Genomic DNA, 9,554 nt, shown 5'->3' with positions numbered 1-9,554 from the left:
GCTCTCACTAACTCACGGTAAGAACCTGAGTGCTTAAAAGCAAAAAAATAAATAAAATAAAATAAAAAAGTGATTTAAGGACCTGACAGCGCCTGGGTTTGGGGGGCTCTTTGTTCTGGGAGGAATGGGGGGAATTCCACGCAGGAATTTGGAGGGGATGGCTGGAATTCCACCTTCCCTGCAGAGCTGGAGCGTGCCCAGATCCACGGGCATCCCTGGGGGGGGTTCAGCCCAGTTTGCTGTGCCTCAGTTTCCCCATCGGTGTGAGCAAGCTCAGGTCTGTAGGGACAGCCAGGCGCCACATCTGGATGCCCAGGACCCTGGATCCTGTCTCAGCTGTGATGCTGAAGGGCTGATCCCAATTTTCCTTGGCCGTGACAATGGAGCCAGTAAATTTCACCTTTCTTTGCAACCTCGCCTCTCTTTACCCAGGCAAATTCCCGGATGGGTTGGGAGGATCCTGAGCCCCTGGAGCCCACCCAGCAGCAGAGCTGGATGCAATCAGCCCAGCCCTTCCCCTCTCCCCCCTGCCAGGCAGCTCCATTTGTATTTTGTTTTTTATCCTGCTGTTGTTGGGATTGCTGTTCTGCGATCCCATTTAAAATCATTGATTTACCACCCAGGCCTCAATAAGCAATTTGGAGCAATTGGAGCTGTTATCTGGCTGTAAATCACCTGCTGCTGGCAGTGAGAGGGGGAAAAGGGGGAAAGGAGAGGGAAAAGAAGGAAGAGAAACAGCTGGAGCTCCCCACAGGCAGCCTGGGTCCATCCCTCCCTGCACTCCACACCTCTGGAAGCCTGCAGGGTGTTTGAGTGCTGTGGTCCAGCAGCAGGGAGATGCTCCCAGCTCCTTTTGTTGGGATTTATGCTGGAATTGCCAGCACACAAGGCCTGCAGGACAGGGAAGAACCGAGGAGGGCTCTGAAGGTCAGAATTTGGGAATAAACTGGATTTTCCCACCCCTGGTTGGATACAAGCACAGTGACAGCCAGGGGCACTCGAGGGAAGTGTGACACCAACCCAGCAGCAGCGCTGGGAGCTCTTTGGCAGCCTGGCTTCAAAAGTTCCTCCTCTCTCTGCTCAGGTTTGCCACCTTCCCTCCAGGCTGTGTCTTCTGCTCTGTCCTTGGAAAAACACCTTTTTGGGGGAGGGGGGGAAAGGAAAATGAAATCCCAACCTGATGAGAGGGAAATCTCTGCACCAGTGAGCTCAGAAACAAAACCTCCACCAGGCAAAAAAAAAAAAAACAATTTCCAGGCTCAAGGGGAAGGATAAAACATCCCAGCACTGCAGTTCTTGGCAATAAATTTCTGGTACCTTCAGAGCCCACCTGGAAAAGAGTTCAGGTCTTCAGAGTGCCTCAAAAAGCACAATTGAGGGGGGTTTGGGTGAATCTGTGCATTTTCAATCACCAGAATGAAATCACAGAGCCCTGGCAGGCTGTCCCAGAGAGGCTTTGCCTCCTTGAGGGTGGGTGGGGGATTCAATCCTGGCCAAAACCTCCAAGACAAACCCCAACCCCAAAATCTGCTCATGGAGAGAGTGAGGATTTCATGAATGTGAGCAGGGCAGTGGCTGAAAACCAACTGTGAACATCCTTGGAGTGGAGAGGAAATAAATCAGCAATAAAGGAGCTACCTGAGAGCCCTAAAAGCACCCTGATGAAGTGATGCAGCTGCTTGCCAGAGGCTTTGGGAGCTGCTTTTTGGGGTGCCTGTGCCCTGCTTGCACTCACAGTGTGCAAAGTGATGCTCTTTGGTAGCAGGGAAGCCCCTCAGAAATTGTTTTTTTTGGTGAAATGACACCGAATTTGATGCTGCTGCTCCCAGAAATTCCTGGTTTGTGTTTCCCCCCTCTCCAGTGCTTTCTGCTGGGATGGAGATCACCCTCAGTGTTTGTTTCGTGTGTGCTTCTGCTCACCAGGGTGCCCTGCTGGGGGTTTGGCACGGGAGGAGTTCAGGCAGCGATGCAAATCTTCCGTGTAATTGACAATTTGTGGAACCACTAAAGAGCTGTGCAAGGCTCTGTGAAAAACACGTGTTAAAGACAAAAAAATAAATCCCAGGAAATCTCAAAGCCACGACACCTGGATTGTGTGGGTACCACACCCAGCACCTGGGCAGACCCCAGCCCCTGGAACCAGCAAAAAACACCCAAGAAAAAAAAAAAAAAAAAAAAAAAAAAAATAAAATAAAATAAAATAACCCTTTCCAAGCTGTAAAGCTGCCCAAATTCCCAGTTTTTCTGTGGGGAAGAGAGGGTTTTTCCATGATGAGCTGGAGCAGGAGCTCTCCCACAGAGCAGGACCCTGATACCAAATCCTTACAAGTGCTCCCCCGTTTCTGCTCTGGGGGTGCTGGATTCCATCCCTGTGCACCCCACAGCTTCTTCCCAGAGGGGCTTTGGCACCTCCAGCCCTTGGCAGAGCAGATCCAAGGCCATTCCTGCCAGGGACCTCCACAAACTCAATATCTCCTTCCCAGCCGTGCCAACCACAGATTTATTTGGGCTTTTTCCTTTTCCTGGTTCTGGAGTAGCTGAGGAAAAAAAAAAAAATAAAAATCACTTTCCAGAGACATCATCTGTGCTCTGTCTCAGCTCCAGTCCAAATCAAAAGGGCTGGGGTTGATCTCCAGCTTTTTAAGGTAAAAAATAAATAAATGCAATCAAAGGATGTGTCAGGGGGGAAGAAACTCCAGATCAAAAGATTGAGGCGGCTCCTTGCGAGCCAGGCAAACATGTCAAGAGGAAATATTTTTATTTCTGAATGTGGTTTTTTTCTGTCTCTTTCCTCTGGGAGTTTTCAGCCATCAGCGATAAATCCGAGGGGTTTGGAGCCACCTGGGATAGTGGGAGGGGTTGAAAATGTCCAGGAAGGGAGGGATGGGATGAGTTTTAAGGTCTCTTCCATGATCCAGCAGGTCCCTGTGGGGATCTGGGGTGGGGAGAGGGAGCTTGGGAGGATGGAGGGATTCCCCATGGAGCTGCCTCTGGATCTCCTGCTTCCAGAGGGACTGGGATGGATCCAGAGGGGCAGGGATGGATCCAGAGGGGCAGGGATGGATCCAGAGGAGTTGGGATGGATCCAGAGGGGCAGGGATGGATCCAGAGGGGTTGGGATGGATCCAGAGGGGCAGGGATGGATCCAGAGGGTTGGGATGGATCAGAGGGGTGGGATGGATCCAGAGGGCTGGGATGGATCCAGAGGGGCGGATGGATCCAGAGGGGCAGGGATGGATCCAGAGGGGCAGGGATGGATCCAGAGGGGTTGGGATGGATCCAGAGGGGCTGGGATGGATCCAGAGGAGTTGGGATGGATCCAGAGGGGCTGGGATGGATCCAGAGGGGCTGGGATGGATCCAGAGGGGCTGGGATGGATCCAGAGGGGTTGGGATGGATCCAGAGGGGTTGGGATGGATCCAGAGGAGCAGGGATGGATCCAGAGGGGCTGGGATGGATCCAGAGGGGCTGGGATGGATCCAGAGGGGTTGGGATGGATCCAGAGGGGCAGGGATGGATCCAGAGGAGTTGGGATGGATCCAGAGGGGCTGGGATGGATCCAGAGGAGCTGGGATGGATCTAGAGGGGTTGGGATGGATCCAGAGGGGCAGGGATGGATCCAGAGGAGTTGGGATGGATCCAGAGGGGCAGGGATGGATCCAGAGGTGTTGGGATGGATCCAGAGGGGTTGGGATGGATCCAGAGGGGTTGGGATGGATCCAGAGGAGTTGGGATGGATCCAGAGGGGTTGGGATGGATCCAGAGGAGTTGGGATGGATCCAGAGGGGCAGGGATGGATCCAGAGGGGCAGGGATGGATCCAGAGGGGTTGGGATGGATCCAGAGGGACAGGGATGGATCCAGAGGGGCAGGGATGGATCCAGAGGGGTTGGGATGGATCCAGAGGGGCTGGGATGGATCCAGAGGGGCTGGGATGGATCCAGAGGGGTTGGCATCACCAGCATGAGGGGTGAGTGGGTGGGCACAGCCCTTTGTAGCCACTGGAGATCAAAGGTGGGACCCAGAGGTGCTCATGGACCCCTCCCAGTGCTTCTCCCAGCTCGTGTCCCCTCTCTGCAGCTCCATAAATCCCTGTTGGGTTACACCAACCCCAAACCAGCATTTTTCCCACTCAGAGAACCCTCCCCTCCCTCTGGGCAATCCCAGAGCCATCTGGGCAGCAATTCTCCCTGGTTTTTCCCAGCAGTAAAAGCAGAACTGTGGTACCTCCGTGCTCCCCCCAACCCAAACCAGGCCTGGGTTCATCCATCTGCTCAGCAGGGTCCTGCCAGACAAAATGTGAGGACAGAAAGGGATGAGCTCCCAGGAAGCAGCAGGATCATTTCCATGGCATTGATCAGGCAGAGCTGCTGCTGGCTCAGCACTTTGAACCCCTGGATTTCATCAGTGGAGTGCTCAGCCCTCAGCTAATTGGATTTGCCTCGTTAGGGTGATCTATGTCTCCTCCAAGCATTCTGGGCACGGGGCTGGCTGGGGTTTTAGCAGGGACAAGGAGCCAAAAAGGCCTGAGCCTGCAAGGTCATCCTGGAGTGCTGGGACATCAAATATTGGGACAGCACACCTTGGGACATTACCCCCTGGGAAAGGCAGGGACAGAGCTGGAGGTTGGCCCGAGGGAGGATTTTGTTTTTAACTGGCACCTTGCAAAGGGCAGAATCAGTGCCTGCAAATCCAGGGTCAGAGAGGGTGTGAAAACCAGCTGGGATTAATTACTGAGCAGTGAATTAATGTCACATTAATTAGGCTGCATCCCAAACTGCAGCTCTGAGCCTGCCACGGACCAGTGGCAAGGTAAACTGAGGCATGGGTGGTGAGGCTTTGTCCCTGGGCCACCCAGGGGGCTCTGAGGGGCTCTGCACCTTGTCCCTGTCACGCTGCACCATGACAAAATGCTGTTTCCATCTCCACTTTGCTTTTCCCAGATGTGTCTCAGTTCAAGCCACTTTTCCCTCAGTCTGGTTTCTCCCCACCCTGTGGAGCAGCTCTTTGGATTTCCAAGGAAGACACAACCAAACCCAGCTGTAAACTCACCAATCTGCAGGGAATTAAAATCCTTTTTTTTTATTTTTTTTCCTGGCCAATGGGCTTTGCTTTACCCAATCTGGCTAAAAAAAAAATTACTCAATTTTGGCTCCAAGAGGGAGCTCAGCTGTGCCTCAAAAATCAGATATTTGGGAGTGGGAAGAAGGAAAGGCTCCAGCCCTGCCCAGCCCTCCCAGCCTGGTTTTCAATCATGTCCAAGAGGAGCCAGGATAATTGGGAGCTGTGTCACAGCGGGTCAGACAAGCTGCTCTTCCCTGACCTTTAAATCCAGGAACTCACAAATTTGGGGCTTTTCTGCAGCCAGGCAGCCCGGGCAGCATCCTGGGTGTGGATCCAGGAACAGCCGGGTTTATCCATGGATTTACCCCAGCCATCCCTGCAGAGCAGAGCTGGGAGGGGGGACAGGGGAGCTGGGACCCCCAGGGACAGGCGGGTCACCCCCAGGGGCAGTGCCGGGATGGTCCCGGCAGGGGCAGGAGAGACCTGCGGGAAGCGATTCCCGGCTGAGCCGGGGGAACGGGAACGAGCCCGCTCCGTTACGGGAAGCCTCATTGAAAATGCAGCCGTGGTTAAAGATCTGCCTCTCCCAAAGCCGCCCTGGTGATGCCTCAGGTTTGGCTTTTCTATTTCTCACACTCTGTGCTGCTTTGGTGTGTGGGTCTGAGCTTCATATTATGGGATGGTGAGCTCTGTGCACAGAGCAGAGAGACAAAACAATTCCTGCTCCAGCTGGGCACCAAGGACAGATGATCCAAATCTCAGCCCAGGAGCATAAATAATGCTCTTAAATAGTGGTGATAATCATATATCATATCATATCATATCATATCATATCACATCATATTCATATCATATTCATATATAATGGTGAATTGAAGAGGGGAAAACAAGAAGGAGGGGACAGCATAACCTAAAGCTGGAACTGGACAATGAACTCCAATATTTAAATGGAGCTGAACTGATCAAAGAGAGAGACCCCACGACTGATTGTGCATTTTGGGGCCATTTTGGCTCACCTTGGGTGCAGCCCTGGCTGGGCTCTGGTGCTGCCCAAGGTGGATCCGTGGAGGAGGTGGATTTTGACAAATCCCTGCTTTATTCTTTAGCCCTGCCCAGCCTCTGCTCTGGCTCAGCCCTCTCAAGGCATCACTGGTGATGATCCTTTACTGAAACGCTGGAAGGGAAGCCCAGAGGTTTGGAGGAGCAGCCTCTGTCCCAAATCAGAGAATTCCTGAATGATCCAGGTTGGAAAGGGTCTCAAAGCTCATTTAACTCCAATGACATGAGCAGAGACAACTTGCCCCACACCAAAGAAGCCCAGAAAGGCCCCAGAATTCCTGGCAAGCCTGAAGAGAGTCCTGGAGAGCAGCAAAAGCTCCCAGCAAGCCCTGAAAAGCATTTCAGAGGGGCTCCAGTCCTGCTGTCCTTGGAAAGTGCTGGGGGAGAGAAAGGAGGATTTGAGGAGGCTCCATGGTGCTCCTGGGGGATTTGGGAACCTGCAGCCAGGATATTTAGAAGGATCTTCAGCTGGGAGGAAGGGAACAACTTCCTCGTGCAGAGGAGGAGCCCCAAAATTCGGTATCTGATGGGTTTTCCCACTCCAGTTCCCTGGAGAAGGCAGCGCTGAGCTCCAGCTGGTGCAGAGACAGGAGCATCCCTCCTGTCTCCCGAGGGAGGGATCTTCGCTGAGCCAGGCACAAAAAAACAACCCCACACCAGCCTCGAGCCCCCAGAAATAACAGCGCAATTAACAAAGTAATTAAACGGCGGCTGCCTGCCAATCCTGCCCCGGTAATGTCAACAGTGGGAGGAGGGACAGAGCCCGGTCCTGCCTGGGTTAAACCTGCCCTGGACAGTCAGGATGGATTCCTCATCCCGGGAAATGAATCTCCCTCGCTGTGGGGAACATCCCTCCATCCCCTGGGGTGTGGGATGCAGCACTTCCCGCCCCGCAAAAATTTTGGGGTCCCCATTCCTGGACAAGTCCCACACGGCTGGGAGAGGCTGGAGGCATCCCAAAGGGAGCACAGCGGGGTGGGAGTGGGGAAAAAAGGCTCTGGGTGAGGTGAGAGGGTGAGGAATTGATGGAGGGGAAGGGAAGGGGCTGAGCTCAGCACAGGATAATCGCTGTTTTTCACTCTGCTTTGACCCCCTCTCTCTCCGAGCCCGCAGCCATCGATGCTCCGGGAGGTTTGAGGGGTTTTGTCGGAGTTTAAAGGATTTGTAAGGCACGGCTGGGGGCACAAGCATCCCGTGGGGACATCAGGGTGCAGGTCCCCAGCTCTGCCTCCTCCTCACGGGTGGCTCCTGCAGCCTCACAAGGCCAAATTAAAATGCAAATAATCTCCCTGCCTGCTGGGAACAGATAGTGAACCACTGAACAGGGAAAAGGCAGCAGGAACAAACACAGGGAGCACTGAGGGAGCTGCTTTCTCATTATTTCACCTTTTTTTTTCTTTTTGTGGCACTTGGCTGTTTGGTTGGGGATTATTTAATGGGGTCTGAGGCTGTCAAGGGTTTGGGGTAGCACAAGTGGGTTTGGGGCTTGTCCAACCTCCATCTCCCCATCTCCAACTGCACTCTGCGGTCTTTTTTAAAATCATTGTGTCCCAACTGGATCATTCCTATGGGAAAAAAAAAATAACTTGGCAGTGGTAGGAGTGAAGAGGACCAGACACCATCAGAGCCTCCAGAGAATTCCCATTTTCCTGGGGTTTGTCCCTGCGTGTTTTGCATTTGCTGATGGACTTCCAGGGCATCAGGACCTTTGAAAAAATTGGTGGGGAGTTGTTTTCCTGGTATTCTGAATTCCCAGAGAGACTGGGAGGGTGGGTGAGACTCAGGGTGAGATTTAGGGGTGTCTGTACGTGCAGCCCTGCCCCTGAGCAAAGCCTTTATACATTATACAGCATTTATATATATATATATATATATATACACAGTAGAGATTCATATATATGTATGAAGTCTAAATACATCCATATGTATGAATTATAAATATCTACACCGAAAGGTACCAATAAATAGATGGAGCTACACAGAAGGGTTTGCTCTCTTCACCCTGAGCAGGAGAGGCAGCAGGAACAAACACAAAACCCTGAGCAGGGATTTTTCCCTGGTCCCTCACCCAGGAATGATTGGAACCAGGGATTCTGGGATGCTGGGAATTGCCTGGAGGAGATGCCAGGGGGTGCAGGGATGCTGCAGGACACAAACTGGGGGTACACAGCCCTGAGAGCCTCCTGCAAACACCGTGGGGCTGTGGGTGCTGAATTCCCAAAGCTGAGCTGGATCCATCAGCTGGGATGGGAAGTGATGGGCTGGAAAACCTCTGCTGGTGCTTGGTGTCAGACCTTGGGCTTGGCTACAGCTGGGAGAGCAGCCAGGAGAGCTGGGAGAGCCTGGCAGTGGGAACAGCCCCTGCCAAGCCTGGCCAAGCTCCCTGATTCCCACAGATCTGTCCCTGCTGCCTCCACCTCCCACCTCCTCATGGACTGGAGTCAGGCACTGCCAGCTCTTATTACAGCTACAAATTTTTATTCCACCCTTTTCTGACCCTTCCCCCCCTGTTTTTTCCTTCCCTTTGTAAATTTTTTCTCCCCCCCCCCCCCCAAATATTCATTTATGGTAATTCAGCAGGGAGGTTTGGTGGCTCCAGGCAGGGGAGGCAGCTGTGTTAATTTTCCTGCTCAGAGCCACAATCAGCTCCGTGGCTGCTTCAGACAAAACCAACTCCCTGCACGCCCTGCCTGCACTCTGAGCACGTCCCAACCACCCTGTATTTATATTTATATGTACATATATGTATAGAGAGAACCAGCACAGAGCTCTCAGGTAAATTTTAAGGCCACCCAGGGGAGAAACTTGCACGCATCCAAAATTGATAAACTCCTTAAAGAGGCTTTTGAAACACCACACACCACCCCAGACCATGGCTCACCTGCCAGGAAAAGTGAGGCACAGTGGGGCTGCTCTCTGCCCACCCAGGCTGCCCAAGAGGAGAGGATTTGGGAGGGGAAACCCTCAAAACCACATTTTGACCCCAAAATGTTCAGTCAAAGCTGAGCCATCCCCCAGCAGACCCCACAGCCACCCCCAAACCCACTGGGAGCCCCCACCCCAGGCACCACAGTAGAGACAGGGCCCATGACAGTGCTGCCACTTTGCTTTTTGTTTCATTTTTTTCCTTTTCTGGTCTTTTATTTAAAAAAAAAAAAAAAAGAAAGAAAAGAAGAAAGAAAAAAGAAAAAAAAAAAAAAAAAGAGACACAGTGGTGGGTAACTTTCGATCCAGAAATAATCTGCTGCCAACTTCCACCAGGTGATGCTGGGGGGTTCCCTGTCCCCACATGCTCAGTGCCCATGGGGACAATTGCACAGCCCAGGGTACCCTGGTGTCCCCCCCAAGGCTGGGGATGCTCCACACTGTGCTGGGAGATGGGGTGGCCCTGGGCTGGGGGGACCCCTCGGGTGAGCCAGAGGGCTGGGGGGT

The sequence above is a fragment of the Serinus canaria genome, chromosome 19, assembly GCF_022539315.1.
Source record: "Serinus canaria isolate serCan28SL12 chromosome 19, serCan2020, whole genome shotgun sequence".
NCBI lineage: Eukaryota > Metazoa > Chordata > Aves > Passeriformes > Fringillidae > Serinus > Serinus canaria.
The sequence above is the reverse complement of the archived record's forward strand: the minus strand, read 5'-3'. Positions refer to the sequence as shown.